This window comes from Lemur catta, unplaced genomic scaffold (assembly GCF_020740605.2).
Source record: "Lemur catta isolate mLemCat1 unplaced genomic scaffold, mLemCat1.pri scaffold_63_ctg1, whole genome shotgun sequence".
NCBI classification, from domain to species: Eukaryota; Metazoa; Chordata; class Mammalia; order Primates; family Lemuridae; genus Lemur; species Lemur catta.
Window position 1 is genome coordinate 109632 of NW_025423863.1, and position 22015 is coordinate 131646.

The 22015-nt window shown below is 41.2% G+C and overlaps 1 long non-coding RNA gene across 1 annotated transcript; it reads right to left on the reverse strand.

Annotated features, from left to right (window-relative positions):
- Nucleotides 1-14296: 14296 nt before the first annotated feature.
- LOC123629942 lies at nucleotides 14297-17978 on the reverse strand. The gene is made up of 3 exons (XR_006732410.1): nucleotides 17915-17978; nucleotides 16793-16918; nucleotides 14297-14318 (listed from the first exon to the last, which is right to left on the reverse strand). It is a non-coding gene; the product is annotated as an uncharacterized LOC123629942 (long non-coding RNA).
- Nucleotides 17979-22015: the final 4037 nt, after the last annotated feature.

Consider the following 22015-nt stretch of genomic DNA (forward strand, 5'->3'; position numbering starts at 1 on the left):
CCGGGCGCGGCCTCTGGGGGAGTCGCGGGGGCCTTGGACGGGCGACTGGGGTGCGGCCGCCGGGCCAGGCGTGGGTGCGACCCGGGTGGGGACGGCGGGCGGGCGCGGGCCGGGACGGTTTCGGGACACGCGCGGCGGGCGGTCGGGGGAGCCCCGCGCTCGCGACGAGGCGCCCTGCTTTGCCCGAGCCAGCGAGGGGGGCGCGGGTCAGGGCCCCGGGCGGAGCCGGGCCGGAGCGGGCCGGGGCTGGGCCGGGGCTGGGCCCGGCGGGACCAGGGTGGACAGATCCGCCCCGGGAGGCGCCAGGGCCCGGTCTGTGCGCGTGGCCAGGCCGGTGCTTGACGTTTGCTGCCTGTGGAAATTTCAGGACTAACCGATAAAAAAGTTACTCGGGAGACGGAGCCGCTTGACTGTCACGCGTTCTTCCCCGTGCATGCGGGAGATGGGTTGGTCTTGCATACACAGCACACACGAAACTGAATTTATGCCCAGTGGGCTTTAAAAGTAATAAAAACTCCAAAGCCCCTGAACAAGGTTAGACGAGTTTCAGGTGTCAGGCTTCGTGTTCCGTGGGAGAGAAATACAAAAGGACGCCCAAGTACTTGATGTGCCCAAGCAGTCAGGTTTTTGTAATCAGCTTCGGAGCGCATCACAGTGGTGTGTAGTTGTAAGGGCCAGGGTTAAGGAATCACGTTGACCCAGCGCCGCCGGGTTGGAGCCTCCCTGAGAGTCACCTAGAAAACTGTCACCAGCCCACTACTGTGCTGACTGTGAATGAGCAGAGCTTTCGCTGGCTTTTCCCTTTTATGTTTTCCACCATCATAACGTATGCGGGTATGCTACCTGCTTACGAAATGTTAGAATGAATTATCCATAAACTCTCCACTTTGGAAGTTATTAGGCAGGAGCTCTGGCATGTGTCTTTTTTCAATATTTGAAAGTTGTTTGGAGATTTCAAATATAATGGATTCAAATTGATAGGGATTTTTTGAGTATAAATCATACCAAGTGAGTAATGTGGGTTTTTTTTGTTTGTTTTGTTTGAGACAGGGTTTCTCTCTGTCACCTGGGCTAGAGTGCAATGGCCTCATCATAGCTCACCACAGCCTCAAACTCCTGAGCTCAAACGATCCTCCTGCTGCAGCCTCCAGAGTGGCTGGGACTACAGACGCTATGCCCAGTTAATTTTTCTATTTTTAGTACAGATAGGGTCTGGCTCTCGCTCAAGCTGGTCTTGAACTCCTGAGCTCCAGCAATCCTCTCACCTCGGCCTCCCAGAGTGCTAGGATTACAGGCGTGAGCCACCGTGCCTGGCCTTGGTGATTATTTTCTATCAGGTACTTATCCATATTCATTTTAGGCTAATAATAATTTTGTTCAAATACATTCTCTACACTCTTAAGGCTGGTTTCATTGATCCCAAGTGAATTTCTTTTCCTAGAGGAAGGTAATTGCATGTTTTGACAAAAGACTCAATGGAAAAATTCTACTTTATTCTACACAGCTCTACCAGTCAGAAGTAATTTGGATATTCTGTATATTACAATTCTGCTTGTCAGAATTCTGAAATGGAAATATTTCATATGTGCTAAATATTTGCCATTTCCCAGGGGCAGTGAGCTGTTTACGTACGTTCTGCTCTGTGCCCAGCAGTGCCGGGCTTCCTCCCCTGGTGGTGTCCAGGGCACAAGCCAGAGAAGCTCAGCTCCATCTCTCTGTGGGCTCAGGCAGCCAGTCCTCCTGCTTAATAAATAACTGAATTCAGTAGGGTAGAATTAGGAAACCACCTTTTTCTTCACATTAAACAGGTAATGTAAAACTTTAAGGAATGTTTCCACAACTAACTTAAAATGGTATTCTTTTGGACTTTTCTTTCTCAATTCTTGAAAAAAGCTTCGGCGGGGCCTTTTGGGGATATTATTGAAGAGTGCTGTTTTCAGGTATTAGAAAGCCCAGTTCAGTCCAACTTTCCGTCCTGCATGCAACTTAAAGGTTTCCTGTAAGCTCTCCACCCTCAGCCCAGCTCAACCCTGTCCCTAAAGCTTGAGGTTCAGCGGTGGGAAGGATGGGCAATATTTGTTCTTTTACTCTCTTCTTTCTTCGCCTGTTTCACCCTCCAAACTCCTAGACTGTGGCTCTTGGGATATATCCATTTGGAGAATAAGATACTAGCTCCCCCTTGTGACAAGCACCAGCACTCTCTGAGTGAGTCACTTGAAAGTCTTCCAGTTGGCTCTGGGGGGGTGAGACCATCCCTGTCTCATCTCTACCTATAAATTCACCTCTGTAGAACTTTCTTTCTAATGAATCTCTATTTTTCTCTTTCACACGATGCCTGGGACATGAGCAATGGATGATTTTGGCTTCCTCTGAATAACTCCTGAGAGGGCATGTGTAGTTCCTCTGTGGGAGGACATTGTCGCCTGTGTCAACAGCTTTGAGGCTTTAGCTAAACTTGTGGGAGGTAGGCAAATGTCTAACTATACATCCAGTTATGTTTGCATATGTTAAAAGTCATATTGAGAGAAGAAAAACAGGATTATAAGTGGAAGGAAAGGGAAAACAAAAGATCATTGAGAAAATGGAGGGAGAGAAAAATCAGGAGAATTGGAGAGAGAAGACAAGACCGCTAACCTGGATATTCTGAAATTGTTGCTAATGTCTTGGCTTCCATTAATTCACTCTAAGCTATGCCTGCCTGTGGATGCTAAAGCATGATATTTTATTTGGAAAGTGTCTAATGTAGTAAAATAAGTGATAACTTTAAAATGAAAAAAAGGCAACGAGGAACACTGCACTAAATAGCTAAAAATTATTTTTTTAATTGTAGCAAACATTGAAGTTGTTCTACCATCCATTTTCAGTTCCCTCGAGCGACAGCCATGGTGTTTAGAAGGGGAAACCTCATCTTCAGATCCAGAGGAGGGCTCTGGTTGCTCTAAACCACTTGAAATAATCCCATTTCCCTGTCATAGTGATTGACGCAGATGTAAGTAAATCAGGGAATGACACTTTCCTAGTTAGATAAATTGGATCGGGGTGGCCCAGTCAGAGTGAAGCTTGAGACCATATGGTTTTAGAACCACCGGTTCTAACAAGGGGCCTTGGCCTTTGCTCTGCTGTTGGATGTGAAGGAGTAGCCAGCATGCGTGCTGCTGGCAGTCATTTTATGAGGCCAGCCTGACAACAAAGCCATCATTTAGGGGCAGGCAATACTGCCTTTTACATCTTTTTGGCCAAAACTAGCCACATGATCATCTCTATCTTATGGAGAGTCTGAGATAAATCATATTTCAGCTGGGCAAATTGACCCTCCCAAGAAAATGAAGGTTCTATTCATAAGAAAGGTTCTACCAAATTGGCCTTTAGATGACCCCACAATGTAAGAAAAGCATGCCACCCTCATTTCTCTAGCATCATCTCTTGACACTTTTCCTGACAAATTCTATGCCACTGCCAAATGAACTTTAATTAATCCCCACTGCAACCCAAACATCCACTCACATAACCCCCTTCGCATGTAATTTCTTGCCATATGTCTGCCTTTCTTCACAGGTTATAAACTCCATGGAAGTTCCCTAATAGTGTCCCATAACTGACCATTGTCTTGATACACACTGGGTTCATAGTAAGTCTTTCTATACTTATGGATGGAACCATAGATAGATAGCTGGGTAGAGAATGGGTGGGTGGGTGGATAGATGGGTGGATATATGGGTGGACAAATAACCGAGTGGATGGGTGGCTAGATGGATATATGGGTAGATGGATGGTTCAGTTCATTTATGAAAGGTTAGATGAATGGATGGATGAACGAATGGGTGGACAAATGAATAGATGGACAAATAGATCAATGTTACCTATACTCTCTCATGCCTGTGTTTACCCAAATGCTGCTCCCTTTGCCTAAAATGCTCTTCTCCCTCTCTCCACCCTGCTAACTCCTGTCCACCTTTTAATATTCAGCTGAGACATTCCCTCCTCCAGAAAGCTCTCCCTGACCATCCTTCCTGGACTAGGTGTCTTGCTTTTTGCTCCTGCAGTGCCTGGTGTATCTCTCTACAATTAGCTTTACTACTTTGCTGTGCTGGGCTGCAGGTCTGGCTCCCCTTGCCTTCAGATGCTCAGCTGTCCGAGAGCAACACCTGACTCTGAGTCTGTGTGCCCTGCACTGACCCCGCTGTCAATCATGGAGTAGGAGCACAAGAAATTTTCAATGAACTTAGAATACAAATGAAAGTAATAAAGACCACATGTTCCTTGTTTCTAGGGAAAGATACGGCATGTGGAAGACACTGTGCATGAGGTGAATGAGGAGTTCTTCCAGCTCTCTTCTCCAGCCCTGGAGCTCCAGAAAGAGGAGGATGAGCCAGACCCACTGCCCCCAGGTGAATGCTCCACATTTGTGGTAAGCCCAGCAGATGAGCATCTCAGCTCCTAAGGTGTCCAGGGGGGTGGGACCCATGGAGTCACGGCCCCTTCCACAGAGAGGTGTTAGGACTGCAATAGCCAGCTCTGACCAGAATGTCCGCCAGTCAAAGTCAGGTTCTGTTTTGTTGGTTTCATGAATGGAAAGCTGAGCTGGGGCTGGAGACAGGGAAGCCCACACCGTCAGATTAGGTTGAAACTCTCTAAATTAATTCACAGCCTGAAAATACTGAGGACGGGCATGGAAAAGGAGCACTAACAATGGCTGTTGTAGATGTAGCCTAATTAATAGTGCACACCTCTGGGACCAGGAGCTTTCTGCAAGATGCATCTTCCATCCAGGCTGTTCCCTGTCCTAGCTGCAGACACATGAAACGATGGAGAAGAAAGGAGGATGAAAGATAGAAGTGATCATGCCATTGTGTCTGCACTGAGCTCAAGATAACTTTATTTCCTTAAAAATATAGAAAAAGTAAAGCAAGGCCAGGCGCGGTGGCTCACGTCTGTAGTCCTAGCACTCTGGGAGGCTGAGGCGGGTGGATTGCTCGAGGTCAGGAGTTCGAGACCAGCCTCAGCAAGAGCGAGACCCCGTGACTACTAAAAAAATAGAAAGAAATTATATGGCCAACTAAAAATCTCTATAGAAAAAATTAGCCGGGCATGGTGGCGCATGCCTGTAGTCCCAGCTACTCGGGAGGCTGAGGCAGGAGGATCGCTTAAGCTCAGAAGTCTGAGGTTGCTGTGAGCTAGGCTGACGCCACGGCACTCACTCTAGCCTGAGCAACAAAGCGAGACTCTGTCTCAAAAAAAGAAGAAAAAAAAGAAAAAGTAAAGCAAAAAAGCCAACTTTATTTGCTAAAGCTGACAGCCAGTCTTTGGGTGTTAGTTCACCAGTTTGATTGTTTTCGTACTGCATAACATACTATTCAACCGGACTTGAAGTTTCTGGCACCTTTTATGTCGTTTATCTCTGTGTGTCATGTCCCCAATTTGCTATCGGGTCATGTTTAATCCTCTCTTCTAGACCCTGGACCTCTGGACTTTCACACCGAAGCCCAGTGCCTCACTTGTCCCAGCCTCGTCCGTGCGTTGCTAAAATTAGCGAAGCACCCTGGGTGGCGGAGGGGCATGGGTAGGCACCTTCTCACATCCGCCTTCCCAGTGTGGGCGTCTGGGCTGGGATACCTTGAAATACCACAGAATCCCCTCTTCCCCTGCCAGGGAACACCCTCTGCCACGGTGACCCCAGGAGTCCGGGCCAAGGGGCAGGTTTTCTTCTCATTCTTACTCAGCAGGGAACGTCAGGTTGGTCCCTCAATATGGAGAGTTTCAGGAGAACATCGTGGGTATCTGGGTCTTGATGTCTGAAGATCTGGAATATCAACTCTTCTTGGTCAAACTGACCTCTCTCTTAGTACAGAAATGATAAGAAAGGGCACCTGTGTCCACAAACAGCTGAGGGGACATTTCTCTTGTGAGCAGACAAGGCAGGGTGTGGCCCAAGGACTGGCCACGAGAGGCACAGATGCCCCTCCCAGTGAGGCTGCGGGAACTGTGTCTCTCACGGCCTTCCAGGGTCCCTGAGCCCCAGAGGTGGGTCCCCTCGGGAAACCCAAATGCAGATGCTGGCTTCCTGTCATCTCATCGCACCAATCATTCTTGCCCTGAGCTTTATCTGGACTTCCTCCACAGCGTTTGCTCTAAGCTGAGGGGTCAGTTCCTCTGTGAACCCGCCCTCCGTCCACCTCAGAGGGGCAGTCGTGAAGGTAGCTCGACAGCAGAGGGACTAGGTAGGTGCAGGAGCCTGTCCTCACCTGCACTGAGGGGCCAGAAGAGCATGACTCGGTGAGGATAAAGTAACAGGTGATCATCCTTAAAAATACATTCTATACAAATATCCCTGGTTTTAAGGAAGGGAAAATTAGGATTAGATGAGGGATTATAAAATATGCTGAGATTTAATTATTCAATAATCATTCTAAATTATTAAACATGACAATTGTATAATGATATAGTTGGCCACTGTTGTGCATTACTGTGGTGACAGAAACTTGTGAACACTGTGTCTTCATTTGTTAATCATGAGGTCAGTCCCTGGAGGGAGCTCACTGGCATATTCCCATGTTTGGGGTGGATGTTGGTGCCTAGAGAGTGTCTAAATGACAAAAGTCAGGGCCAAGACCACAGAGAGGGCTCAGAATAGAGTGAGCTGAGAGCGTTCAGGGGTCACCTGTCCATGTTGTGCATCTGTCATTCCCAGGTGTCTCCCAGCATCTCCCCTTGTGAGTGGCAGGAAGATAAACTTCATCCACTGGAGACAAGTGGCCCAGATGGAGAGAAGCTGGGACCCTGGGCCCTGAAGAGCCACCAGGCCCTGGAGCTGGAGGTGAGAAGAGTCCACCTCGCTCAGAGGATTGAAGACCTGGAGTGGGAGCTGTCCCTGCTCCATGAGGCGGCCAACAGCAGTTCGAGCATGGGAGGGAGCTGGCCCAGCTGACACAGCGGCCTAAGGGGCACTGAGTCACATCAGATGCTGCATGGTGGCCACCTCCGGGAGGTGCCTTCTCACCGAGAACATGAACGGGCTCCCCTGGTAGGAAGGAGTGGGCATCTGGGGCCCGGAGTGTGTGCTGGTTTTACGACGTGCTCCTAATGGGAAACACCTGGATTTCTTTCAGAGCCTGGACCTCAGCTTGTGCTCAATTCTGCCTTGAACTTTCTGGGGTGAGGGAAAATAAACTGACATGGGTTGACAAAATCAGGGTGTGCTCCTATCAGAGTCTGTGCCCAGTTTTTTCACTCAGCTGTGGGCTGTGGCTTCCCCCCAAAACTTCAGTTGGGGCCCCTGGCTTGAGGGGTGAGAAGTGCTTGGCGGGGGGCCCTGAGAACATAGGTGCAGCCAGAGCACATCCATGCCCCATCTTCCATCACACCTCACAGCTGAGTCTCCTGGGCCCCCAGTGTGGCTTGTAGAGAGTCCAAACAGCCATGTCCCCTCCTGACTTCTGCCGACCTCCTGGACACAGAGGAGGGTTCGGTCTGTGGCCTGGGCCTCGTGACCACATCAGATGTCCCAGTACCAAAGGAGACTCTGAGAACACCCAGTCAAACTGGAGTTCCCTGACCCTGGACACACCTGGCCCTGCCGTCTGAGCCTGGCTCCAGCAGTTCCCTCCTCAGAAGGCCTGTCCCCCTGCGCTGTGCCCAGGTGAGATGTGCTTCACCTCTAAGACCCAGCCCAGAGGCCTGTCACTCCACGGAGCTTTTTCCCACCCCTTCCCAGATTTCTACCCCGTCTCCACCACATGTCTGCTTCCCACCACAGTCACCTGTGCCCTGGATGGCCCTGTCTTCCAGTCGGAGCTCCTCAAAGCAGGGTGTGTCTCATTCACCTTGGTGTCCCTCTCTCACACACAGACACGCTTACACACGTGCACATATAGACGCGAACCAACATTCAGACACACACACAGACACAGTCACAAACACAGACATGCATACTCTAACAGACACACGCACATATACCCTGAAAACACTGCTTTGCACCCACAGGGTAATAAGGGACCCATGAAGGCTTTAAGAATGTAATTGACTGTAAAGACATAGCTTCTAACCCAGAGATCACACAGTCATGTCGGGGTGCCACAAAGGCACGTGGGAAATTGTGCAGAAAATGGTACAAAACTGAGTGCCAAACCCTGTCCCTTGGCACCTGACAGGTGCGAAAATGAACCTGTCCTGGTGGTCTCTGTCCCAAGTCAGGAGAAAGTATGAGGCCCTGTCAGGGACCCAGGACACATTACAGTAACAAAGAGGCCAGAAGGAAACATGTTCTCTGAGCACAGCTGTTTGGATTCCAGCATCAAGTTCCATCTTATCAGTTCCACAGGCATCAGAAATTATCTTGAAGCATTTAGGCAAATTATGTTGTGAAGAGAGCTGGATTTACAGAGATTAGGCAGACAATAAGAACAAAGTTAAAATCAGAATGGCATAATAAGCCCAGTTTGAATAATAGCTTTAAACCATGAAACTAATTTTAAAGGTAATCAGCTGAACATATTAAAAAGTCCAGACATACGTGGTGAGAATTATTATATGGAGTCTTGCTTCAACCACTTAGGAAAAGCCGTTTATAGCATGGGAAGTTCAACTTGTCCTGGTTTACATTTCCATGTCTCTGGCTATAGCATCAGATAGTTTGGTGAATTTCTGTGTGGCCCATACATTACCCACAGACTTGTTTCTTGAAATTTATCTAGTTTCAACTTATAGGGGTTAAGGCACAAAGAAGTTTGCCTTTTTGTAATTTTTTGTAAGAAATTTGGATGAGAAGAACCCGAAAAAATTAAGAAAATAGTATACAGAGCTACAGTCAAATAATGAATGTATTATACCTGTTTTTTTTTAGAAGTATAACTTTTTTTTCTCTATATTGATCACATAGAAACCTCAGGTTTAATAACTTCTTAAGGCTGGGAAGCCAAACCAAGGCAGACTTCAGGTTTTATTTACTGTTGTAAGGATGCTGGCTCTGACAGAAAGTGAGTTTTTATTTACTTTTTTTAAGTCTAGGGACCTTTGAAGTCAGGCATTGTATGCATATTTTCAAATATGATATTTTAGTCAAAGCTTTGGTAATAAATCTGGAAAACAAACATTTCAAGTAGACAAACAAAAATGTTTTAAATAAAAGTCATACGGACATGATTTTATCAGGTATTCAATGTCATATAGTCAACATTTGTTCTGCTTAATCTCCATTAGTAGTATCATGAATCCACCCATTTCTTTAGCAGAGTTCCGGAAATTTTTGTTTAGTCAATTGTCCTTAAAGTTATCAGAAACCTGTATGTAAGAGTGTTTGTTGGAGTCTGTTTCATGAATCTGAGTATAAATGATTTTTAGAGATTTTAAAAATCTGATGAAAGTTTACAGTCAACAAGGAAACGTCACTATATCTATGACAGATAGTAACCAGAATTATGACTGATAATATATTAAACTTCTATAAACTTACATGCTTGTAGAAATGATGTTTTTGAAACATTCATATCAACAGCATACCAATAAATGAAACTAAGTAAGATCTAGTGTCACTTATCATTGGACCATGTTTCTTATACAATTTATCCAATGAGTCTAATCATTTAATATCCTTTTAAGATGAGAGATATATATTTTGAATCTTTCCAGGGACCCAACTGGAAATTTTCATAATTAATTCTAGGTTAAAGATGCTTAAGTTAGAATTCAATTTAGGGGAGGTTTGTCAAAGATGTTAAAGGGCTCAAAACATTTGACCAAAACAAAATCAGAGAACACTGTAAAATAGTAGTCATTCATCTAACCAAAGTGATAATCAAAAGACTTTGAAAGCAGTACAGAAAGTTACATGGATGCAAAAACCTTCACCAGTAAGCCGGTAAACCAGGCAAGAAAGTATGCTGACAGCTTTAAAGACATTTCTAATTTTATGTTATCATTAATTTTTAAACCAATTAATTTGCCAAACTTTTCTTGTCATATGAACTAAAAATAATTTAATTTAATTACTAAATATTTTATGAGTGTTCATTTATTTAAACCAATCAAAATACAACTTTTGAAGAGATTTCTTGCTGACTACACAAGATTTTATTATGTAGACATTACATATGACATAATGCATGTGTATATGCACCAATACGTCTAAATATATATATATATAGTGTGTATATATATATACATATACACATAAAAAAGGTCTTACAGTTTTCATTTTAGGATTTTAGTCATGGGATATTAAAACATAAACTCACCAGTTTATAAAAACCAGTTGGACCTAAATCATTTTTCTAACAAAATGGGATAAGGTTAAGATTTTCCTAAGTAGGCCATCTCATAAAGGCTGTCAACCAAATTTTGGGTAAAGCAGTTTGACTCAGTTATCAATATACTGGATTGTACAGAAAACACTTCACTGTGAAAATGTGACTGAAACATGTGAGAAGGCTGAAACCATAAGAGTTCTCCTAAGAACTAAAATACCAGTGTTATTTCCCGAGAGGGTCAGTTTGGAACCTGTGACTCCCAGTGTGGAGTTTGCTGTACTTGCTCTTTCTCGTTGGCACTTCTACATCTCCAGTATCTGTTACAGCCCGAGCAGGTTCACTGCCTGCTGCTCAAGAGGAGATCAACACACTGAGCCAGCAGGGGTTACAGCAGAGAAACAGTTTTATTATCACAGGCACCACGCGAGGAGAGGGGAGTAATTTCTCAAATCCATCTTCCTGAAGAATTTGGGAGAAAGGGTTTTTAAGTGCAGTTTAGTGAGCAAAGGGCTAGGGAATGGGGTCTGCTGATGGGTGAGGGATGAGCTCATAGGGTTGGAATGCAGAAATTATCTTCTCAGTTGGTAGGTTTCCTGGGTAGGGGCTTTCGAGGCTGTTGGATCCATTCCCACATCTGTCCACGGGTCTGGTTGGTGTCAGCAGGTCTCCAGGATGCAGAGTTTGAAAAACACCTCAAAGACCAGTCTTAAGACTTAAACAGCAATGGAGTCAAAAGTCTTGGGATTTACAATAGCAATTTTATCTATAGAAATAGTGGGGGGAGTCACATATCTGGTGCCTGTCAGGGAGGCACAAGTAGTGCAATTAAGTAGTAACCCTTTGCAGCAGCAAGGAAGTTAGGGAACAATGGCTCTTTGATTTCTGTCTGTATCTGTACTTCTATAAAAATGAGACCTGGATTACTATTTATACTTTGTGGCTTCACAGTACTTTAATATGGACAGTTTCATCTCCATGTGTCCCTGCCAGTCTGTGAGAACAAAACAGGTTGTGAAATATTTGATACAAAAGGCCTTTGGTCCAGTTCTGGCAGATACAGGGCTTGGTTTTGTCACGAAACCAAGTCAGTCCAGACTTTTGGTCTGTCCATATGTAATCATTAGTGTCCGTCAACTTAGCAAAGGGAGCAAGCTGCAGAGGCCTGGCTTGCGAGCCATCCAGAACATCTTATCATTTAGCAAGCATTGACATCATGAAGGGTAGTGTCAACATCATCTAAGAGGTGCAAGAATGCCTTCTGTGGAATCAAACCATTGATCACAATATTGCCCTAGAATGTCACCCAGAAGAGATAAAAATTTTCTTTCTAGTGACTTTACCTGAGAAAAAGACACTTTTTCTGTGTTCAGTTACTCACCAACAGCAGCAGTACCATAACATGTTTTCTTTGGCTGTGGATGCCACTGCTTGTCATATCTCCATCTTCCAGACCAGTCCCACCAGGCACTCACTTTGGCAGAAACAAAAATGAGTTCAAGTTCCTTTGTATGATTTACATGGTGGCATAACTAGCAATTGGATTGATTAGTAAGTGTGGCCAGGGTTTGAAAAACTGGTGCAAAGGGATGCTGGGTCTGTGTCTGACCTGCTGGAAAAACAGTAAGAGTTAGTAAGAGTGAGTCATAGTTTGAAAGAAAAGTCATAGTGGAAGATTAAAAGGGAAATTGGGATAGGTTGAGGCAATCCCCACTCAGCTTCCCATGTGCAATCCTCGAACAGGGAGGCTCAAAAGAAAAAGGGTTTATGAAGAACCCTTCTTGAGGGGAGGGGATAAAAAGAGAAAAAAAAAACACAAAAAGGAGTTGTTAGATAGAAGATGTGGTTTCTTGATCTAACATCTTGGGAGAAACCTGTCTACTTTTTGATGTGATGTCTGCTTCAGGGGCCCGGGAATTAGCCCTGGAAATCCTTGCTTTCAGGTCACTGTAGGGGTGATCTTCCTACTGTCTCAGTGCACTTTGGTGTAGCTCGCATGAATCCGGGAAAATTTTTCTTTTATTTTGATGGCCATGTAGGTAGTTAACAGTACTTCAAAGGGGCCTGCCCGGAGAGATGATAGTACATGTGTTTCTCTAAAAATTTTGATGTATACAGACTCTCTTGGTCAAAAAGGATGGCAGAGCATATCAGTTGGTGGAAGCCATGATCCTTTCACCTGCTGATGATATGTTTCAAGCATATTAGTCAGTGTCTGCATATAGCTAGTCCCGGTATCAAATTGTTCACTTAAATCCCAACAGTTTCCAGACACCCTGGCAATAGAATATCACCTGCCTCCACAGGCATCTTTGGAGTCTGTGTAAATAGTGGCAAAATTTCCTTTTACCAATATATAATCTCTAATGAGGGCTATAACAAAATTGACTCAAGGAATTTTTGGGTGAGCTTTTGAGTGCCCAGAAATATTTTATGTTAAAACTAAGTAACAGTTGCATGTACCCTCTGGAGTTTGGACCTAGAGGCTTTATGGCGTCACTCAGTCAGAGACTTTCAAAGAATGAGGATGTCTAAGAGGACACCTGGTTTATGGAGTAAAACATTGTCCATATGCTGAACAAGTAAGGAAAAAGAATGGATCCCCGGCTAAACGTCAAAGTATGAATCAGCTGTGACAATTTGAGAGAATACTGAAGGACATTCACAGTATCTCTGAATACTCAGGTCCATGTTAATAGTCTCACTGTGTAGGTGAATGTAACAGAAATTGTGAAGTAGAGTGAAATGGAATTAAAAAAAAAAGTTGAGCAGAGGTCAATTATTGTACTATTAAAGTCACATACTCTAAAAAAGCATTTCAATTAGTTTCTATTTTCTAGAAAAATATTTGATGTAGCAATTATTTCTAAGATAATCAATTAAAGTACCTTTGTATATATTGGTAGCAAAATATTATATACATAACATATATAGACACAAGGAAATATAGCTATACAGATGGAAGAAGATGTAATCAGTCTTACAAACAATTTTTTTCCATGGATCTTAAAATTATATTTTAATCTAACTACAAATCTTTGCATATTTTGTTGTTTTAAGCAATTGCTAGCTAGGTAACACTTCGCTGTTAGGAAATTTTTGCAATTTCTGTAACTGTTTGCTTAGACAAACACCTAGTATGTATACATGCATAGGTAGGTGAAGTAAAGTAGTTAATTTAAGGATCCCATATTTGGCTGCATCTTGGCTGTGACTCATAGGTCTCCATTAGCAATTAAAACATTATTTCTCCATAAAAACCAGACAAGAATAAGAAAGAAAGGAATGCAATACAGAAATATCTGTGAATTCTTGAACACATGACTAACATGGATTGTACCCTAACAATTTACTGGGAGTTTCTTTATGACACAGATGGATATTGTGGGTGGTCCACACAGGGTTTCACCACTGAGTCGGTTCCCGCCTCTCACCTGTGTCTGAGGTTCTGTCTCCAGGGGTCTAACACCACCGAGAGGGCTCAAAATGCCGAGTGATCAGCTCTCATGTGCATTTCCTGGATGAGCCTTCTTTTAAATAATTTTGTTGGGGATTCCCTGCAGGGACACGTCACACCAGGGGCAGTCCCCCCAAGCACTCCCACTTGTACCCACAGTCACCCAGGCGTGCCTTTGGCTGGGAGGAGGAAAATGCCCTTTCTCTTTGGAGCTCAGCAACTCAGTCTCTCATTTGTCTACAAACGGGACAGTTCAGTTTCCTCTTTCCTTTTATAATGGCCCAGAAAAGCCAATTCAGAGAAATTTGGGGAGGAAGAGGCCATGAATGGAGAAGACCTTTTTGAGTTCATCACCATGTCAAAATTAGGACCCCTCAAAACTACTTCCCAGTAAAAGTATTGACAGATCAGAAAAATCCATGACCATCAACCAAGATCGTGAGGGCCGTGCAGTCTCAAGAGAACTAACCTGTTCAGACCAAGTGAAATCTTGAAGCAGGGTGAGCACCCGAGGGGGCCATGCCTTTACCTGGCACTCATGGTTGGCTACTCTCTCAGGGGTTGGTGAGTTTTCTGGGTGCCACACAGGTTGACATCATCTTGTGAACAGACAGGAACCCAAACTCGGAAAAGTAAATGAAAGAGGTTTATCCTGAGCTGAGTACGTGTGACCATGGACCGGAAAATCACAGGCAAGAGGTTTTCAGCGAGTGCTCTCACTCTGATTGGGTTACATCTTGGCTTTATACCTTTCAGAAGGGCAGGGTTTGCCCATAATTCAGTATACAGAAGGTATACATTGGTTTTGCCCCAAAAGGCATGACATGTCAAAGGGGGGTATTACAGGTTACTGGTGGGTTTAAGGATACTGTTTGGAGATTCTCTTTGTATTGTAATAACCATTGTGTTTATCCTAAAATAAAGTATTATATAAAATTTAACAGCTTAGGGATTTGTTCTCCTAAGCAGAAACTGTGCTGTGTCTGTGCAGTGGACACATAACGTCCTAGCTAGTAAGAGTTGGACAAATGAACAGTGGATAAGACCAAAGGGAAAACTGAAGCTGCCAGTTTAAGCCCTTGTAACCACAGCTTCAAATCCCTAATGGTAACGTTCATATCAAATGATAGAAAGAGGGAGTTAGAAACACATTTTATGTGTACCTTTGCAGAGACATTGAAATCAGGGGAAGAAAATACATCGTATCTAGGATTCAATGGCCAAAACCATAATAACTTCATAAGCTTTTGACCATAAGTATGTCTTTCTGTGCTCCTATGTGCTTCATGTTTCCATTATGTTAATTTTCTGACCATTTATTTTAGTTCAGCCTGTCTCCCTTTTTAGATACTTAAGAACATTAAACACATGGGCAGTTTTGTTCATAAGGCAGGAGATTTTGCTGTTATTGTGAGACTAACATTAAATATCCCTAACTTATCAGAAATGATACAAACACAGACCATTTTGCTTTAGGATGGGTTTAGAGTTGTAAGATTTTTGTGCTAAAAACTGACACTTTAAACACATCAAACTGTCCAGGAGCATACATAAAAATGTATGCTCACAATTTGAAAAAATTTTCACTTTCACTTCACCATTCATACTTACCCTGTTTAAATAAGCCAATTCATTTACCAAAGTTTACTAAATTCATAGGAAATACAGAGTAATCTTGCTTCTTTTTAAGTAAGTTAGGAGTGCTGCCTTATGTATAAACCAGTCTGGCATCATGTAAACACAACACATACTACATGGATATCCACAAATAAATCTAAACACATGCACACATATAAACATACACACACGTACACACACACACAATGTTCCATTACCTTTAACCTCACAATTCTAGCCATGAGGTTCTGATAGAAACTCCCCGGTTTACAAAACATCACTGGACCAGAATTACCTCTGACAAAACTGGTCTCTTTCATACGTTTGAATTTTCATGGCCGTGAGAGTTAAGCTAATTAAGCCTATGGACCAAAGTGTTGGATAAAAGAGTTTGGTGGCAGTCTGATTTTAAAAAGACCCTTTTATCCTTTTTTTCTTTCTTTTCCTTAGAGGAAAAAGAGTGCTCAATCTTTGTGTTTTAGCTTGAACTCACTGTAAGATCTCCAAGTAGCTTTGAATGACAAATAGCATAAACTTTGAGTCCACCTCAAGAGCAACAGGAAAACTTAGCAGGTTGAGAGTTGACAGAACAGACAACAGAGACAGAGAGCTTGAAAAACTGGACATTTTAAATTCATAGAGGCAGGTCGAGCACTTGAGCTCTGAATTTTCATGGATGCAATTTGCCCTTCAGTTAAAACATGTGCACAAGAATTGGCCCTAACCAGCTGCAGTCCTAGCGTACCTGGCACGCCTTTGAATCTTGCCATTTACACACACACTTGTGAGTAGAGTTGCCGGAATGCGACCGGGGTGCCCAGATAGGATCATTCTCCTTGCCTTTTCTCACTTGTAGAGGATTGGCTTCCCATTTTTCTTTACAGGAAGCAACCGAACGGCGGTCTACGGGTCAGTGTACTGGATCAGCATGTGCTGATTGTGGGCAGGACCGCACAGGGTTTCACCACTGAGTTGGTTGCTGCCTCTCACCCGTGTCTCAGGTTCTCTCTCCAGGGGTCTACCACCTCTGAGAAGGCTCAAAATGCCAAGTGATCAGCTCTTATGTGCATTTCCAGGCTGATCCTTCTTTTAATTAATTTTGTTGGGGATTCCCTGCAGGGACATGTCCGACCGGGGGCAGTCACCCCAAGCACTCCCACTTGCACCTGCAGTCACCCAGGTTTCCCTTTGGCTGGGAGGAGGAAAATGCCCTTTCTCTTCGGAGCTGAGCAACTGAGACTCTTATTTGTTTACAAATGGGACAGTTCAGTTTCCTCTTTCATTTCACAAAGGCCCAGAAAGGCCAATTCAGAGAAATTTGGTGAGGAAGAGGCAATGAATGGAGAAGACCCTTCAGAGTGCACCTCCAAGTCAAAATTAGGATCCATCAAAACAGCTTCCTAGAAAAAGTATCCACGGCTCAGAATATACCAGGACCATCAACCAAGATTGTGAGGTCTGGGGACACAGGAGGACTTACCAGTTCAGCCCAAGGGAAAGCTTGGAGGTGGGTGGCTTTGGATGCTGTGCTGCTACCTGTTGCTGATTTTGGGCTCCTCCTTCAAGGAATCCTGAGTCTTCTTTGAACCTCAGGTGTGAGCACCATCTTGTGAAAAGAAAAGAACCCAAACTCCTTAAAATAATTAAAGAGGTTTATTCTGATCTGAACATGCATGACTGGCTCACCTGGAGCACATGGCCTCAGGAGGTCCTGAGAATATGTGCCCACACTACTGCGGTGCAGTTTGGTTGTATAGGTTCATGCAGGTAGGAACTACAAATAACTCCCTAAGTCAGTATGTGGAGGGCATGTATTGTTTTCCCTGAAATGGCAGGACATCTTAAAGTGTGTTCTTATATGTTATATGTGCACTTACAGTTTCTTTGACTTGTAACTGGTTAAAGTATGAAGCTTTGTCTTAAGTCTTGGAATTTCTTAACTTAAGAAATCTGTTGCCCAGATTCGGTGGCTCACGCCTGTAATCCTAGCACTCTGGGAGGCCAAAGGTGGGTGGATTGTTTGAGCTCAGGAGTTCAAGACCAGCCTGAGCAAGAGCGAGACCCCATCTCTACTAAAAATAGAAAGAAATTATCTGGACAGCTAAAAATATATATAGAAAAATTAGCCGGGCATGGTGGTGCATGCCTGTAGTCCCAGCTACTCGGGAAGCTAAGGCAGGAGGATTGCTTGAACCCAGGAGTTTGAGGTTGCTGTGAGCTAGGCTGACGCCATGGCACTCTAGCCTGAGCAACAGAGTGAGATTCTGTCTTAAAGTATAAAAAATATAAAAAAATAAAAATAAAAAGAAATCTGTTAATGAGAGATAAGCCATTGGATGTTTACTGAAACTCAAGAGGTCTCTTATGTAAATTGAAGGCATATAGGTTTGTTTTAGGCTATTTTCCTTCTATAGCCTTAGGTCTGCTCATGATTTGGTGTCTCACTGTCATAAAGTATGATGTCTCCAAAAGGATAAAGGAGCACCTACCGTTTCATAGCCAGTATCTGAGCCTTAGGTTATTTCTGCAGTCCCCTTTGCCAAGAGGGCGTCCATTCCATCACAGCTGGGGGGCTTAAGATTTTATTTTAGTTCATACAAACCTGACTGTAGAGAGTTGTTCTTTTTCTCTTGATCCACCACAATCACTGTGCGGCCTCTTCTGAAGCTAGTGCTCTGCGGAATTATTTACATTAAGCAGAAAAATATTATCACCTTGCTATGAATACCTGGTCTACTCCTAGCAACACCAAATCTTAACAGTGCTAGGTGAGTTTCCAAATATTAGAGGTTGCTTCTCTCTTCTTAGTGTCTCCTTTTGACCAAGCTAAAGTCAGGTTTCTGGATGTAAATCAATGACCTCTACCATTTCTGTGATTTGCTAATCAGCTGCTTGTCTAGGGAGCATGGCCTATAGAAATACTAGGGCTTTTAATGCACCATCTTATAATAGGACATTTTTTGTTTCTAAAACATTTCATAGCCGTGAACTAACCTAAAATCATACCTACCATAATAAAAAAATATTTCTTTCTTTATCTTTTGGCAATTGATATATCTGGATGATGGCAATTAATGCAACCATCTGGAATTATTTTATTTCTGTGAGAAGCTTATATTTCAAGGCCTGATTTAAGTTTCTTATAGCATACTCAGCTTCATAATTTTTAGTTTTTTTAAATTATCAACCACATAAAACCACATTAAAATTATGATTGTTTTGTCTATAAGGTTTAAATTATTGTGAATAGTTCCCAAAATGCTGGCAAGTAATTGCTGGGTTCTTTCTTTAGGTGATGAATGAAGGGTGGCTGGATTCAGAGTGAAGCAGCAATGGACAGAGACCTCTGAAGAGGAAAGCAGTAATATTTCTCAGGATGTCAGGTGACTGCCAATAAAATAGTCTATGTAGGATAGGAATCAGTAAGTGTAGTAGAAACTCTGGAATTAAATCAATGGAAGTTTTCATACATTTTTCTATTGCTGTTATAGATTCCAAACAAGGTGGATATGGCTTGGCCACTAGATCTAACAAAATACTGAAATAAGCAGTAGGTCTCTAATGATTCCCACATACTTGAGTCAGCACTTGGTCAGAGTTTTCATGAACAAAACATGAAAAAGGATTTGTGAGCCTAGAATCCTAGAGAAAAATCTGATAGTTTATATTTCAGTATTTATGTTTAAATAGCAGCATGCTTCTTTTAACTTGAAAAGTACACAGTTATTAAAACATACTTCTATTAATATGTTTTACTAATATATAATTAACCTAATATCAACTCTCTTTTGGATTTGCCAGGTTTGGAGCACTTTAATTTTTGCACAGAGGGAAGTAAAACTTACTTTTTTGTTGTTTTTAAATACCAAGGTTGAAGGACAATGGCTCTCATAACAGTTTTGAATTATTTAAAACCTAAAGAGTTTTAACAAACCTAATTATTCCTATTTTCCTTTGTTTTGTAGAACAAAATTACTGTTTTGAATTTTGGAAAGCTAAAACAAAAAATAGTAGTTACAGAAGACATGATATAAATCATAACTAATGTCAGAAATAATTTCATACATTTTAAAAACACTGTAACAATTGTATTGAAAATAAATTATGAAAAGCAAACAAGACTTCTTTTTAAAAACTGATTTAGGAGTGTAAAAAACAATAACCAAAATTTAACAGAATTACAAGAAGAAACTTCCACATAAGCATAAAATAGCCCAGTCATTTTAAATAAAAATGTCACTCATTTTGTTTCTGCTTTATAAGTATTTATATAATAATTTAAAGGAAAGGACTTATATGTTTAGACATACACAGATATATAAATATAAAAATTGGTAATAATAAAAATTCCCTATGGTTTTAACAAATAATTAACTAATCAGTATATTAAATAATACATATATATCATATTAAATTTGTCCTGTGGATAAACTATTAATTTCTTAAATAAGAAGGAAATCATATCTAGTTTCTTGTATACATATTTTCATGTCTCTAATTATCGTATCTTATATAATTATTTAAATTAAGTGTCTTCATATTAAATATAAATGTTATATATCATAAAACATAGTTTATATATTATAAATGAAATTATATAATATTTATATTAAATATCATCTTTAATTAAAATAACCTTTTCCACACAGAAAAAAAGAACTAGAGAATAAAAAAACATGAATTGTTTTATTGTTTTTTCTCTATCAACACATATTAACAATTGATTAACAATTGAAATAGATGAATATACACATATTCACATACATATACACACACATACATATTTATTTGTGTTGTATAATTTTGAACATACTGTATGTGCATGCATATATATATATATGTATATATATATATATATATATATATATATATATCTCCTCTGAGGGCAACTGGAGGATATATATTTTGTCCTTAAGCCATTGCCATTCAAAAATAACAAGAATAGATATTATCATTATTTATAAGTGTTTTGTGTCTGTTTTTTACTAAGAAACTTTCCAGGCTTTCAAAACTTATTAATTAACTGAATGATTTATCTAAGATCTTAAAGGTAGATAAGGATAGGGAAATTGTAATTTATCTAATACATTAAATCCTTATGATTTGTAGCTTGTAAAAATATTATGAATTTAAAACGTTTAGAATGGGATCCATTATTATTTCATTTAGTTCAATATAAGTTGGTACATATAATTTTGTGTTTTAAGCAGTGATGAGATCAGTGGTAATTTACTTATAAATCCAATATAGGAAATTTATAAAATTTAAGTCACAAGAAATTTTACCCTCTTATTAAACAAACAAAAATATTGTTCCTAACAAATGTTTCCATTGTAAGCTGATTTTTTAACATGAAATCATACCATACACTAAACTTTTTTGATGTTGAAACCAAAGCCATTACTTCTTAGCTCCTAACTATCGTAACAGAAGCTTACTATGTAAATAAGCTTTTAAGCGTCTACCAAAAGAAACACCACTTAATAACTTTTTTCTTCTTCCTTTTTATGTTTATAGCTTAATTGATGTATGATTAGCATACCCTAAAATTTGCCCACTGGAAATGTAAACTCAAATTGTTTTGATAAATTTGTACTTATGCAAACATCACCACAATCCAGTTTTAGAACATTTTCATCACATGCAAAAAGTTCCTTCACAATCATTTGCAGTTAATCCCGTCTCCCACTCCCCACCTTAGACAAATGCTGACCTGCTTTGTCTCTATAAACTTACTTTCCTAGACATTGTATGTAAATGGAATCACACAATATGCAGACGTTTTTGGTCTGGCTCCTTTCACTCAGCATGTTTAAGTTTCATCCATATTTTAGTACTTAGTAGTGTGCTTTTAATTACTGAATAGTATTCCATAGTATGTATATACCACATTTCTTTAATCATCTGCCAATTGATGCATATTTGGATTGCTTCCAGTTTGAGCCATTATGAACAACACTGCTAGAAACATCCACGTATGTGTCTCTGTATGAATGTGTTTTCATTTCTTTTAAAGAGATTCCCAGAAGTAGACTTACCAGGTTGTGTGGTAAGTCTAAGAAATTGCCAAACTGATTTCCAAGGTAGCTGTACCTTTTTACACTCCCACCTACAACATGTGGGGATTCCAGTTTCTCTGCATGCTCATCAACACTTGTTATTTTCTGGGTTACTGCAGTCATTTTAGTGGGTATGTAATAGTATATCATTATGGTTTTAATCTGAACTTCTCTAATGGTCAATAATGTTGAGTATTATCACAATGTGCTCATCATTCACAGGCCCATTAGCCATTCTTATATCTTCTTTGGTGAAATGTCTGTGCAAGTCTTTTGAACATTTTTTAGTTTTATTCTTATTGTTGAGGTTTACATGTTCTTTATATATTCTGGATTCAAGTCTATCATCAGATATATTATTTGTGATTTCATCTTCCAGTGTGTGGCTTGTGTTTTAGTTTTCTTAATGGTGTCTTTAGAAGTGAAAAACTTTGTAATTTCTATAAAATCCATTTTAATGTTTTCTTTTATGGACTATGCTTTTAATGTTGTCTGTATGAACATTTTCCACAACACAAGGTAATGCATTTTTTCCCTATTTCTTATTGCAATTTTAAAGTGCTGGCTCTTACATTTGGATTTATGATCCACTTTCAGTTAGTTTTTATGTGCTGTGTGAAGTAATAATGCTTTTTTTGGCTTAT